Raw genomic sequence first — 15,418 nt, 5'->3', positions numbered from 1 at the left:
GCCTACTGATTTATTCTAAGATATCCGAAAATATATTTGTAATATCTTAAAATGAACCAGAACATATTTCAAGACATCTTGAATTGCAGTTTTAGATATCTTGCACCTTTTTGAGATATATTAAAATGCATTTAAGATAAACTGAAATAGACCTATTGTTGGGTATCTCTTAATTCATTTTATCCTAATTGTATTTCTGGATATCTTAAAATGCATTTTGAGATCTCTCTACTTGTTCATTGCACATGCCATAGAAGCAGCCAACTGGATGGGAGCAATGCGTCCTGCCACAAGAGAGAATCATCTGGACAGGAATACCACGGTTGCCATTGCTAGAGATGACCTGCTGAACAAACAGGTAGATTTTGGGCTAGACACTTCCTAAATCACCTTCTCAGTTTAGGACAGTAATACTGTACATACCTATCAAACACACAGATGGCATTTGATGCCTGCAGCACTGACATCTAAAAAAAGACAAATAAATAATGGCAGAAAAAAACAGACACAACACAAAACTGTGTCAGTCACTCCTGGCACTTACAATCTTAAATCTAACAAAAATACTTCCAGAGTGGTTAAAAAAAATATATATATATATTCCATATCATTAAACAAATAATCAGAAGAAAAGAGTAATACTGTGTATCTTGTAATAGTGCATAGTGATTGCGTAGTCCAAATATATCATAATTAGTAATCATTTTTTTTTGCTTATCTCACTTTACATTAACTGTCCTAGAAAGGATTAAATTTACCAAAACTAAACTTTTTGCCTGCAAGAAGATAAACTGTAAATATCACTGTGACACCTTATTAATATTACAAAGACAGAGGTATTATTTTATTTTGTGTTTTTATTTGAACAACTTATTATTTAAGATTTTTGTTAATATCACTGACAAAAGCACTATGTGCTTTCAAAGAGAGCCCTGCTTGAAGCAATGTTTGTCCTGTTGTTGTAAATCTGTTAGTGCATGTGCTTTTTTTATGACGAAGGCCAGTTAATGAAAAAAAATGCATGATAAAAATATTTATTGAAATCCAGATCCACTTCTGACAATATCTGATGCAGGTGAAAAAAAGGTCAAGACAGGAAATTATTACAGGTAAGCTGTGGGAACAGTAGGGAGCCATGATAATGATTGATTCAGATTGCTGTCCACTGGGATTATGATTACACAGTGCAGCAGAGAAGGCAGGGAAAGAGCTTTAGCTGTCTGGGTACACAATCAGCTCCTGGTGTCTGCTATGCAAATTACTTTTAGGTACAAAAATCATATCTAAGTATTTATTCTACAGCTCCACATTGTGGAAAATGTTCCCTGTGTCTAATTATGATTTTGTAAAAGGCAATGGGCAGGTTAATTGAGGAATTGTTTTATATTTTTGTATCCACATATTGCAGTGCATTGCAATAAAAAATTATCCACTACATTTTTGTTTTTATTTATATTTCTTTCAACTACACAAATGACCAAAAACATATAAGGATTATTTTTAAATCAAGCTATTCTATACTTGATACATCTCAATGCGCTGAAAAGGCCCCCAAACATGACCTTGTTTTTATGTGGCATTTTCCGAGGTGAACATTAAGAAACTTTATAATTAAGTATACTTTACAGAAGAGGAACGTAACCATGATAGGTTAATCACTTAAGATTGAAAGTCATGCATGGACTCATGAATGCTTTTGAAACAGTATAAAAAGTTACAACAGTACAAACAAAACGTATATAGTAGATTGTGCTTATTCTGTAGGGCTATAGATTCCCCTTCTCATTGCCCCAACTCCTCCAAAGTTTAATTTCATGGGGAATGCTGTGAAGTGGAGTTTTCATGTTCTTCTTTTCAGGTGCGAACTGGTCAAATCCATTTGATGTCTGCAATATTTCTAAACAAGCTAAATTGTGGGCTATTGGTCTAGTGTTTAAATCAAACTTAGGGAATCTTCAGCTAATTGAAATGAGTTCAACAGTGTGTAACAGCAGCCCGCAATACCTACAACATCACTTGTGACATGTTCACTCAAGGGTGTCATTCCAGACATGTGAGAGGGGTTTCTTGGCAGACCAAAGCCTTAACCCTGGAGGGTTGACTTGCTTCTTAGATTGCATGTTTGTGTCACTTGGTTTACTCAACAATTCTCGTTATTTGAGTTAGATATCCTTCACCATAGTGTAACCAGGTGTAGTGTGTTATTCCACCTACTTGTGGCTCCAGGGTGGACGTACATACTTGAGACATGCTCATTCCAAGTTGTTGTTGTGTTTACTAATAAAATGTTTTACATTTTTCATTCCAACAGATGGTACAGTAATCCCTCGCTATATCGCGCTTTGACTTTCGCGGTTTCACTCTATCGTGGATTTTAAATGTAAGCACATCTAAATATATATCACAGATTTTTCACTGGTTTGCGGATTTCTGCAGACAGTGGGTCTTTTAATTTATGCTACACGCTTCCTCAGTTTGTTTGCCCTGTTGATTTCATACAAGGGACGCTATTGGCGGATGGCTTAGAAGCTACCCAATCAGAGCATGTATTACATATTAACTAAAACTCCTCAATGCTATAAGATATGCATCCCGCGCGGAGCTTGATTGTTTGCTTGTCTCTGCCTCTCTCTCACCCTCTCTGACATTCTCTGCGCCTGACGGAGGGGCTGTGAGCAGAGGTGCTGTTTGCTTAAAAGATACTAACGCACCTCTAAAAAAATGCCGCTTTATTGCGGTGCTCGGCATATTTAAAAGCACATGTATCGATTTTTTGATTGTTGCTTTAATCTCGCTCTCTCTCTCTGACGTTCTCTGCGCCTGACGGAGGAGATGTGAGCAGAGGGGCTGTTTGCACAGAGGCTGTTTGCTTAGAAGATCCTGACGCTCCTCTAAAATGCGCGCAAACTTAAAAGCACAAGTATTGATTTTTTGATTGTTTGCTTTTCTTTGCAAGCGCTCTCTCTCTCTCCCTCTGAAATTCTCTGCTCCTGAAGAGAAGATCTATTTGCATTCTTTTAATTGTGAGAAAGAACTGTCATCTCTGTCTTGTCATGGAGGACAGTTTAAACTTTTGACTAAAGGGTGTTATTTCATGTCTAGAGGGCTCTAATAATGTTAACAGTGTGGGAGAGTTTATAAGGGCTTAAAATATATAAAAATAACTACACAAACATATGGTTTCTACTTCGCGGATTTTCGTCTATCGCGGGGGGTTCTGGAACGCAACCCCCGCGATCGAGGAGGGATTACTGTATATACAACCAACACTATAACCAAATAAAGGAAATTTGAAATAGAAAAAAATTCTACGGAGTAAAAAAGTCAGATAGAATACTAATCTCATTAGCGCCCATTGACTGTAACACAGAGGTATGATCATTTCAGGTCTTGGAAAATCAATATTCCATCTTTATAGATGTCATTTATTTACATTATTTAATCCTTAATCTAATTTGGATACATAAATGATGACCAGAATGTTTAATAGCCTTGAATTAAATTAGTACTCCCTCTATCATTCTTTTGTTCTATACTTATATAAGATGGTTTTAGTTTGTCTGATGCCTCAGTTACATGACATTTGGTATAGGATTCGTAACAAAATGTTCTGGTTCACTTTTCTATAAAGTGCAGTGAACTATGCAGCCTACTTCCTTTACACTCCCATGTTAGTAAACAAGCATTTGAAACAGCAGCAGAGGTATTGTTCTTAGGTACTTGGGTATGTGTATAGAAGGGTTTTTATTCACTTCAAATGTATTTTTTGTTGCCCATGTAGAACTACATAGCAGATAAGGAAATTGATGATTAAGGACAGAGAAAATATACTACAATATATCTTCTTATATGCAATCACTTTATAAGTCTATTCTTTTCTTTTGCGCCCAAGTCGATAGAAACCCTTTGACAATGTGAACAACCACAGTTTCCAAACTATAGACATGAGCCTGTGTTATTTTCCTTCCATAACTATTTTTTAAAATGTGATAGCTTCATATGAAAATATCCAATGAGTCTGATGATCTGCCTAAGTAGATCAATCAATTAAAATAAAATTCAATTAAAGTACAGATGAAAATTATCAGTTAATCAATCCATGGGAATAAAATCTGAAAATGTAGGGCTTGGGGATATGTAAAAAGATTAGCAAAATACCCTAAAACTTTACACAATATTGTTTTGTCTTTCTATTGCCGTTTTTGTTGGTTTATTTTAATTATTACACTGGGAATATTTCTCAAGTTATATACAAGTACTTCTTGCATGCTACTACAGAATGATAGCTAATTGATTTCAATTTCTAGAACCATATTAATTTCCTTGTAATTTCCATCTATACCTAAACATTTTAATTTTATGTTATTTCCTTAGTTCTTGTTAACATGTTAATTTTCTTGTTAATTTGTTTATGCTTAACATGTTTGACAAACATTTTTCCCAGCTCCCCATGATGTTTTCCAAAGCCATTGTAAGATTAAAAAGAGCTGTAGCAGCCATGCGCTGGACTTTCATGCATGCCTGCTTTAAGATCCTTGCCAAGTTGCTTTTGGACATGCGACTGCTCACCTAAACCTGGCAATGTTGTATTGAAAATGACTAAAAAATTACTAAGCACCTGCCTTATTTTGGGGTTTGGTGTGGTGACAAAGTGACACAGAGGTCAGCACTGTTGACTCATGGCTCTCGAGTCTCTATAACAGCACAGTTGTTCTGTGAAACTTGCATGTTCTCTCTATATCTGCATATCCACCCATCCTCTTCCGCTTATCCGAGATCGCGTCGGATGGGCAGCAACTTAAGCAGAGATGCCCAAACTTCCCTCTCCCCAGCCACTTCTTCTAGTTCTTCCGGGGGAATCCTGAGGCTTTCCGAGGCCAGCCAGGAGACATAGTCCCTCCAGCGTGTCCTGGGTCTTCCCCGGGGCCTCCTCCCAGTTGGACATGCCCGGAACACCTCACCAGAGAGGCGTCCAGGAGGCATCCTGATCAGATGCCCAAGCCACCTCATCTGACTCCTCTCGATATGTCTGCATATCACCCCGTAAAATTGTCAAGACTTGGAATGAGGTCTGTGTGTCTTGCAAGGACACTAAATTGGATTACCGTAGATCCCGGAATATAAGCCGACTCAGTATATTAGCCGACCCCCTTCTCTACCTACTAAATTACATGTGTTTGCTGATGACCGGTATTTAAGCCGACCCCCTTCTTCTAGCAAAATTTTCTAAATTTCCTTAAAAGTGTCTCTTCAGGTATATTTATCATGTTTATTGGCGAGAATTTGAGACTGCCGCCATTTTTGATGGAAACCAGGAAGTGATTGCGGAGAAGTTTGGTAAAATGAAACCTTTGTTTTGAAACTATATACACAAATATGGTACATCGGCGGGTGGATTTCCGGAGACTCGTTATAAATATGATTAACTTAAATACGCAATACAGTGGATCCTTGACTTACAATCTTAATTCGTTCACGAAGGCTAACCCATAATGCGTTCTAAACCTCCCACTGCAACACTTACTTAACCTTTTCATAATAAAAAAGGGTTGTATAATGTGCATTATTTACCAAAACACCAATAATTTTTCTAATGTGCTAACCTAAAAAGTTATAAAAAGTGCCTAGCCTACTAGAAGTAGGCTAGATTAAGCTAGGAGCATGGCGGCGCGCATGATCGCAGCAGCTCAGGGCTCTCCTTTTCAGCGCACTTTTTTGTTGTTTTTGTACTTTTTTTTTCCTTGTTTGTGCATGATCGGTTCAGCGAACATCCGCTACACCCGTCAGAACCTTCTAGACCTCAGTGTCCAGAGCCAGATATCTGTTTCGAGTATTTTTCATCACACGCACAACATCCCAGACAACATAGCGAGACCAGCGGGCTCTCCGTGGATTGTTGTCGGGTCTAGGAGACGACACAGACGGAGTAGGGAAAGAAAGCAGAAGCGAGGCCGCAGATCCGGCGTAATGCTAAGGCTAAAAAAACAACAATACAAGCCCTATACAGAACTTTTTTTCTGCACTGAAGGAGCTGCTTTTAATCTCATTGTAGATGTGTATAGTGACAATAAAAGGCATTCTATTCTAGAAACAACAATTGCATACTGCACTCACCATTTAATTTGACATCTTTGGGCTGCAGGAAGGGAGGAGGAGGGGAATGAAACGGAAGGTGGTTATTGTTTAGAAGAAGCCTCCTTATGCAAATCTTTTCTTTGTAAAATTGTCGAGATGGTGGATTTCGACATGCTGTACATATTAGCGAGATCGGTCACACAAACAGAACTCTCATATTTCCACACAATTTCCATCTTCGTTTCGATTGTGATCGCTTTCTTTACCTTCTCTTCCTTCCTTCCTTAGCAATTATGTGTCTTGCTTGCATGGTCTTAATGAATTATATATATATAGGTAAATCACTGCAATGACCGAAATTACATCCATAAACACATGTATCTGGGTTCTGACTGACGCTACTAATGCTCTCGGTTGTTTGTTTACAATCGCGCAAGCGGATACACGTGACCGCATACGGGTCGTAACACAAGATGTTGATCGTAAATCAAAACAAACATTTTTATTTTAAACTTCCCGATAATTTATTATAAATTTTATTAATAAAATCAACAACTAAAACACTTTTTTGAATAAATTCTTTATTTAATTTAAAGTACCGGCATGCAAAGTTACTTCTTCATCTGAAAGATGGCTCTGTGGTTTCGTCATTATTTACTTCCGTCATTATTTACTTCCGTATTCATCGGCAAAACCGGCATTGCACTGGAAATCTTAAATCTGAAACGATACTCGTATAAACCGACCCCCAAACTCCAAGCCAAAAATCTAGGACAAAATTCTCGGCTTATATAATGGGATCTACGGTAAGCAGGTTTAGGACATGGTGTCTTTCTCATTTAGTGATGCTGAGTATGATGTTGGCAAGATGAGAGTCGGCACCTCCAAATCTGAGGGAATTGCATGCTCTCTCTATCTATTATTCCATTTGCATGGAGAAGAAAGCAAGTATAATCACACCAAAGGAAAAAGTTAAAATTTCCTGAAGCATTGTTTACGGCAAAGGAAGAGGGGATAAGGAAGGAATCACTGCAATGTCTATAATATAACAGACATTGTACCAAAGAAAGATAGGGAAGAAGGAGCTAAATCTTAGGATGAAACGCTAGATTCTTTGGTTACGTCCCTCAACCCTACACATCCCTCACTGTTGTACTGTGTATATTTATCTAATTACACTTTACTACTATTTGTTCTTCTGCATGTCATTGTCATGGTACTTGTATTGCACCCAAAGACAATAAAGTTGACTCTAATCTAACATATCCATTTTGAGCTATAATGAGAAATCATCCATGGAGAGTCCAGGACTGTGCCAAGAACAGAGCCTGCCCTGCTGATTATCTTTTAAGCCTGTTCGCATTTCCATTTCTCATGCTGTGTTCCCAACATGGGGTTGCATAAAAGAGCACACTCGCAACCAGAAACTAATAGAACATATACAGAAACACTCTATCCATGCCATAAGAGACTTGAGCATTCTCATGAAGTACAGCAAGTCTGGCCCTTTTTTTATATTCCTTCTATTTGTGGCCGAATGCAGATTTACTTCCAGGTGCACTTGATGCTTATGTAACGGGACAACATCAACTTCTACTCTTTGATTAAAGACAGGGCTGCCTTGCTGCTCTTGAAGTACACCATGATTTTCTTGGTTTTGTTAATGCTGGTCTGCACATAATTCAGCATTAACCTCTCTACATAGTTATCCAACTGGTCTCTGTACTCCTTTCTACCAATTATACAACAAATGACTGCAAAATCATCTGAACACTACCAAAAGTGGCAGGTCTGATATGTATAGGACAAACAAGATGGGTGACAGGATGGTTCCTTGGGGAATATTGTGTTGTTGACCACTGATTCTGACATATATCTTTGTAACTTCAAAGTCAAGTAGCTAGTACAGACAGAAATATAATCCCATAACCGTGTTTCTGTGTAGCAGACGAGGTTATTTTCATGATACTCTCTGATTCTTCGATAAATGCCAAAACCACAGCCATCATATTCACAAGTGATCTCCTGATCCTGAGAATGATCAGGATGCAGAGTTTACATTTACTCTGCGACTCTCTGTCACTGTAGCTTTGCATCCTCATGTGTTTTATTAACTTAGCAGAAATGGCCATTTTTTTAATTCAAAGTACATCACTGGTTTCTGCAGGGAACCATTTTAAGGATACACCAGAGTAACAGTAAGGGATGAAGAGTTATTCACTCAGTTTCCATTTCTGTTCTCATTAGGATGGTGGAAAACTACCCAAACTCTGCCCCTATTATAGACGTACGATAAAAACCTACCACCTCTACAACCCATAGCCATTTGGCCAGTGGGCCTCAGGAAGAATGGAGCATGTTCATGTGGTAATTTCTGTTCTTGTATAACTTTTGAGGAACTATAGTTTTGTCTGCTTATGAATGTTTTGCAGATTAAACAAGATATACCAGCTTAATCCCTGATGTTTTTTTCTGACCTACCTGTGCTGCCTTTACAACTATTATTATACTTAACCAGCTGATGAGCACATAGCAAGCTGATGTATAAAGTGATGTCCTCCAATGCCAGTGCAACAGGCACCACTCTCATGATAATGTGAGTAGCTCAGCAATCTAAAATGAGACTATAGCAGCTATAGCTATCTAAGAGCCAGCTGAGGTGGTATGAAACAATCCCAAGCAGACTTGGAGACAGGGGGAATTAAATGTGCCAATTTAACCTTGGAGAGACTGGAAATGTGACAGAAGGAGCTTGAGACTATTACTGGAGAAAGAAAATACCAGTCAGCCCTGCAGAGGCAGGACAAGTGGAAGAGCATAAAGATTAAATAATAATGATCATCTTTGGTGTTTGCTTTCCATTGTTGTGATTTCCCTTTCTTTTCTAACACAAGTCAATAAAAAGAACCTTGATTTTAGGAATTCAAGGAATTCAGTAACATGATTTTGCATTCATACTATCAATTGTTAATATTCTATTGTTATTTATGAATATCACAAAAGGTTTGGATTCTCTTTGAAAGGGTTTGTCTGGTGATTTTTATTTATTTTTGGTCATTTATGTGCAACACATTACATTAAGATTCTCTTTGAGAATGTCAATTTGCTGTTTTGGTATTCACTTCATACAGAATTTATCAAAGCTCATCTCTGTGAGATCACAAAGAGCAGTGAAATTTGGAAGCAGGCGGCCTTCTTGGGTTTTTATATTTTGCTGCTTTAAGATTCGGAAAATGCTGATAAAATGGAGGATTTTTTTGCATTCCAAAAACATGCATTCAGTTATAAAACACAAAATTAATACACACATATTCCTTGGTACCATATCAAATAAATGTCTTTTTTTGAAAGCGTGTACGTTTGATAAAGCTAAACCTTGCTTTAAATAAATTTAAAAAGGGTAGTTGAGGTCTGTTCATGTGTTGATTTAAAGGCATCTACTGTACTTCTAAATTCACTTCATTGAACTAAGGTTGACATGTTCTTCTCAAAATATTAACAGTTTAAACAAGTATAAGAGGAAAGAATGATTCATACAGGCCACAGTTGCACCTCCATTATGACAATCACTCACCTTATATTATTAACATTTTATTTTCAATTTAATTAATCAATTCATTTTTATGTAAATATTAATAATAATAATAATAATGAATCTTTGCATTTATACAGCACTTTTCTCACTACTCAAAGCGCTCAGCAATTGCAGGTTAAGGGCCTTGCTCAAAGGCCCAACAGAGCAGAGTCCCTTTTTGGCATTTACGGGATTCGAACCGGCAACCTTCCAATTGCCAGTGCAGATACCTATCCTTATATTGTTAAATAAAGTATTTTGTATTTTGCTGATCTTATTAAATGATTTGAGAAGGTGTTTTTAATGAACGAACTGTGTCTCTAAAAAGCATTCACACCCTTGGAAGATTTCACATTTTATTCTTACACAACATTGAACCACCCTGGATTTAATTTGGCTTATTTGACGCTGATCAATAGAAAAAGACACTTTAATGTCAAAGTGTTTTAAATTAATTACCGATATAAAAAACAAAACAATCACATATGTATTCTCCCCTTTAATATAACTCACCTAAATCATCTCTGGTGCTGTCAATTGCTTTTTGAAGTCATAATTAGTACAATGGAAGCCTGTAGTCTATAGTGTGTCATCCAGGGGTTTCAGTTGATTGTAGTATTAATGCACCTTATCTGGAAGGTACAACATATGGGAAGTCAGTATAGCAGCCTAACCTACTGTATACTAAGGTACACTGCAAGCAACATCGTGAAAAGGTGATTGAAAAGCACAAGTCAATGGACGGAGACAAAAAAACATCCAAGTCACTGAATATCCTTTGGGGTCCAGAGTATAGCAAAACTGTAAATCTGCTTAGAGGAGAATCCATAAAAAGGAAGTGACAGCACAAGAAAACTAATGAGGGATACCATGAAGAGACCTATGATAACTCTGAAGGAGTTACAAACTACACTGCATGAGCTTGGAGAGACAGATGTCTCAGGAGGAAGTTACTTGGATGAGTGATGTAACATATCTCCCTGGAAAATAAATATCTCCAGATGAACTGAATCAACTTTCTAGAATTTCCTTACCTGAATTATTGAGCATGCATCAAGACATAATAAACAATATGTGGTTAATTTCAGTGTATTTGACAAAGCCACATCAGGGATGTGGACCTAAAAAAGAAAGGGAAACCACACTGGAACAAAATCACTGCTTTGACGCTGAGTTTTGCCAGCTTGCAAAACCGAGCGAAAAACTTGCATACGCCAAACATTTAGCTGGGGTGAAAACAATTAAAAATAAGCAATAATATTAAAGAATAAATAGCAACAAGTTAAGGTCAGATGGCTGGGATGTCGGAAAAAAAAGTTTGCAGGGGTTCCAAGGCCAATAGTCCACACAGTTCCCACTGGGCATTCTACCTATAACCTCATAGATTTTATGATTCATATGATGGGATTTGATGGAGATGGTCTCGTGGACATCTGAGACAACAGCCTTCATTCCATCATCTCATGGGGCTGCACGGTGCCTACCTGTAGATGAGGTGGTGGGGGCACCACCACAGAATGGAAAATTGGCCCATATGCTCTATTGGGAGTACAACTAAAATAGAACTAAAATGTAGCTACAAAAAGCCAAATTATAATAATGAGTTTTTAGCAGTTTTTTAAATGTTCCACAGAGTTAGCTTGGTGAATTTCTATAGGTAAAGTATTCCAGATTTTAGGTGCATAATACGTGCACCTAACACAAAAGGTACCAACTAACCTCTTAAACTCTTTTCTTAATGGGAAATAGGAAGAAATGTCAAAACAAGCTAAGTACCTGTTTCTTGTAACCTCTAACTGTCTGTAATGTACCCCATGTATTCAAACTCAGGGACATTTATCAGCAGGCTGCTTACTGATTGGGTCTTTTATTTTCTCCCCTTTACTTTAGACCAGTTTCACATGGATACAGGATTCCACAAAGTGTTTCTGTATACTAAAGAGACTGAAATTAGATAAGAAATGATCGAAATTAATGCCTCGGCTATGTTAGATATAAAGAATTGGACAGCGTCATTGAGCTAAAACTTCTACCTGAAAACTATGTTTATTTGCATAATGAATAATAGCAGTAAATATAAGCAGTACAAAGAGTGGGTTCCCAAATGATCCAGTTTCTTCTTATTATCTTTTTGATTATATATCTTTAATAAAAAAGTGAAAAGAAAGGTTTCTTTTTAGAGACAGAGACCCTTAGAAGTTATCCGGCAGCGAAGCTCCATTTAAATGTCTGTGGCTTCTTGCAAAGTGTCAGAAATGCAAAAAAAGCATCAGCTGAACTAAAACTAAACTAAAACTGAACTAAGACTAATTTTTGAAAAAATATTTTCTATCTATACAAAACATTCTTAAGTCCTGCTTTGACTTTCAACTTTCCCAGAATACACTGTACTCCTGTCCAACGTCAGTCTCTCAGGCCTCAGCTGTTTGTATGAAATCTGTCACTGGAAAATGTTAAAGAATCCCCCATACATGGAGAAAGATATCTCATACAATCAATGGATAGATAATTACCTTTTTGTGTAATAGTTAGTTAATACACCTGGGGCTTAACTTTGTAACACTCACAACATGAAAGAAAATCAGGCTGGAATGCATGCAATACTGACTTAGCACTGCCACATATACTAAGATTGGGGAAATACAGAAACCAGTCGTACTAATTACATAACAGAAACCTGAGTCACTTTGATGCAATCAAAAATTCTCTTTGTTGACTGTTTGCCCATTTACTGTACATGTGCTTCAATAACCCGATTATTCACCGAAATTTGATTTCTAAAATGTCCTGTAAACCCTTATTCCAAATAGAGGAGTGGAGTTATTGGCTTCAGAGAAATGTGATTATCAGAGTAAGAGTTCTCTGTAGCCATGTAAACCCTTAATCGGGTTACTGTTACAGATTTTATAGTTTGGCATCTGTCAGCCTGAGGATGTATTTACTTTGCACACACTTTCAGCAGCCATGAGCAATCACTTTACTCTTTCTTCTGTCTCCGTATTTCAGAAATTGCTAAATTTGTGCTGATGAGCTGAACATACAGTGCTAAACTCAGCAAAACAATCTCGAGAGTAGTATGGCAACACATTAAAAGTGACCTGCTGTAGACAAAGTTTGTATGTGTCAGTGTGATCTGTGAGGGTTATTCATCCACCTCATTTTATGTACGAAGGTTATCCAAATAACAGGGTGAATCTGACAGGGAGACAAGATGAGCCAGGTGTTACACAGCGCTAAAGTGCTGATGTGCCCTGTTTGGTGCTGATCAATAGCTAGCATAGGCACTATCAGGTACTTAGACTAAAAATATATAAGCCAGAGATAGAAAATGGATCCTGGTCATGCAATGAACCTGCCAACAAAGCAACTCAGGCAGGCCATTAAAGGAGAGGAGATGAGTTGTGTGCTATTCATGCTAGACCAGAAAAATATTTTTTCCATGTTTGGTTGTGTCATGTGTGTGTTTTGAGACCAGATAGGAAGACACCACTCCTGCCCATGCCTAGGACAACATGCCTTTTACATGAACAGCGCTGACTGCAGAAATCCCTAACTGCATCACGCTTTTGCCAATAGCTCTCCTTTGAGTATTATATTATTGTGAGTGTTAAGTCAATATTAAACAGAAGGCTAAGTACTCTTCCTGCAGTGTTAATGATTATTTCTTCCTTTTAGAATCACCACCATACTACCAGGGAAAGATATAATATTTTATTTTTTAGATATACTAGGGGACTCTGCCCCTTGCTCGCTTTGCTAGCCAACCCCCAGGTTTGGTTAACTGGATATACAATTTAAAGAGGTTTTTCTTTTCTTTTCATTCATTTTTTATTTCTTGATATTTCCCAGTAATAAAGCTGTAGTGAATGAGTTATCCCCAACGGGGGCTGCTAGTGCCGTGCTGCATGATCTGCAAGTCGCAAATCGCGTTGATCGTTTAAAAGCCTGTACAGCAGCTGCTGCTGCTTGTGACATGCTGTATGTTCTGCATGTTGTGCTGCACGATGATCATTTTAAAGCCTGTCCTTTATTTCCGGGCCCTGGGCATGGTTAAATGTCTTTTTCGCAGGATGTATGATGCTGCTCGCATTGTGGGTTGAACACATGTTAAGGAGGAGCAGTCGGATCATCTGGTGGCTTGCTGCTGCTGCTGCTGGCGACCTGCATGATCTGCTTGTCTCGCTGCGTGTCGATCATTTGAAAGCCTGTACAGCAGCTGTCCTTTTGCTACTTTGCGTCTCTGCCACTTGCGCTGTGAAGGCGGGGGCCTGAACACATGCTAAGGAGGAGCGGTCGGATCATCTGCTGGCTTGCTGCTGCTGCGTGTTCTGCTTGTCGCACTGCGCATTCATAATTTAAAAGCCTATACAGCACGTGTCCTTTTGTCTCACTGCCTTGTCTCGCGTGACGTCAAAGTGTCTTCTGAGAAGATCACATCTTGTCTCCCTCATCTCCCTCCCAAGATTTTTTTTTATAATAGAGAGATTTATATATGCTTTTGATTTAGTAAAGGCTGCAATCTCTAAATGAACCTCTTCCAAGGGAGTGTGCGCCTGGAGACAAATGTGTTACATATTGCAATTACTTTTTAAAGCAACAGGTTGCCTAATGCAATGCTTGTTTTATTGAAGTAAAAAATACCTTTGTTATTATTATTGCAGTAGAAGGAGTTTGCTGTGTGCATTCCAGTAATAGAAATCTATAAATAAAGAGTGAACTTGACTAAACATATTTATAAAACACAAGAAAATTCTCAAATCATCATGCTTATTTGCTGATTCACGGTGGTCGATATTGGAGTTTAACTCTTTGTTGTGCAATGACATCCGAGTGTTTTGCCAAAGGAGAACTCCAGAAGATTACTTGCCCATGTTATTAAGAAATCCGTTTTCTGTCTTAATTGGATTATTAACCTTAACCTGATTATGTGTGTGCATGTAAACGCAATGTATGACATTTGTCTATGGTACATTTCATTGGCACAGATTATGCAATAAATTTAGAAAACCATTCCTATTTTGAAGATGAGGCTTTTCTCTCACTCTAATAATCTTGTAGCAGGTAATCTCCTATGCAGGAGGAGATGGATTGTACATTCTGATTATATATACAGAGTGGGAGATTTACTTTATCGCTGGGTGTGATATGGAATGACCAACTTGTAAAAAAAAAAACTTTATTGAAGCCATCTAGAAACAGACTGCTCAGTTATAAAATAGATTAATGAAATTGGTACTCACCTTCAGAGGTATTATCTGCCAGCACAAACTGTCAAATAACCTTCAACTGAACACCAAACACTGGGTAACCATCTGGAGCACATAGTGATCAATAAGGACAGATATTGGCAGGTGTTAATATGAACCTGAAAGTGACATAGTCCAAGACAAATAGACAGGGGCTGATATACAAAAGAGGTTGTTTTTGTTGTGTGTTAGTTTCTGCATCAGGGTGCTCTTTGTATTAAATGCATCCTCCCATAATATCGCCCTTCCGAATTCTCCTTTATTAAGCCACTTTTTTGTTTCTTGAGGTTGTGTCATGTTACACATCTTTTCCATCAGAGAGTCTGGGACAGTTGCATAGTCTGACATACCCAGTCCAACTAGTCTGCAATTCGCCAAAACAAAATCAAAAGTTTCATTTTGTTTTACATAATAAGAGCAGGCTCTCTGTACTCGAGCGATGACAATTAATAGCACAATGTATATAATGCAGTGATGAGGAATAAGAAACATGGGTGTTTTGGACCTCATAAACAGAAGAGAG

The sequence above is a fragment of the Polypterus senegalus genome, chromosome 5, assembly GCF_016835505.1.
Source record: "Polypterus senegalus isolate Bchr_013 chromosome 5, ASM1683550v1, whole genome shotgun sequence".
NCBI classification, from domain to species: Eukaryota; Metazoa; Chordata; class Cladistia; order Polypteriformes; family Polypteridae; genus Polypterus; species Polypterus senegalus.
The sequence above is the reverse complement of the archived record's forward strand: the minus strand, read 5'-3'. Positions refer to the sequence as shown.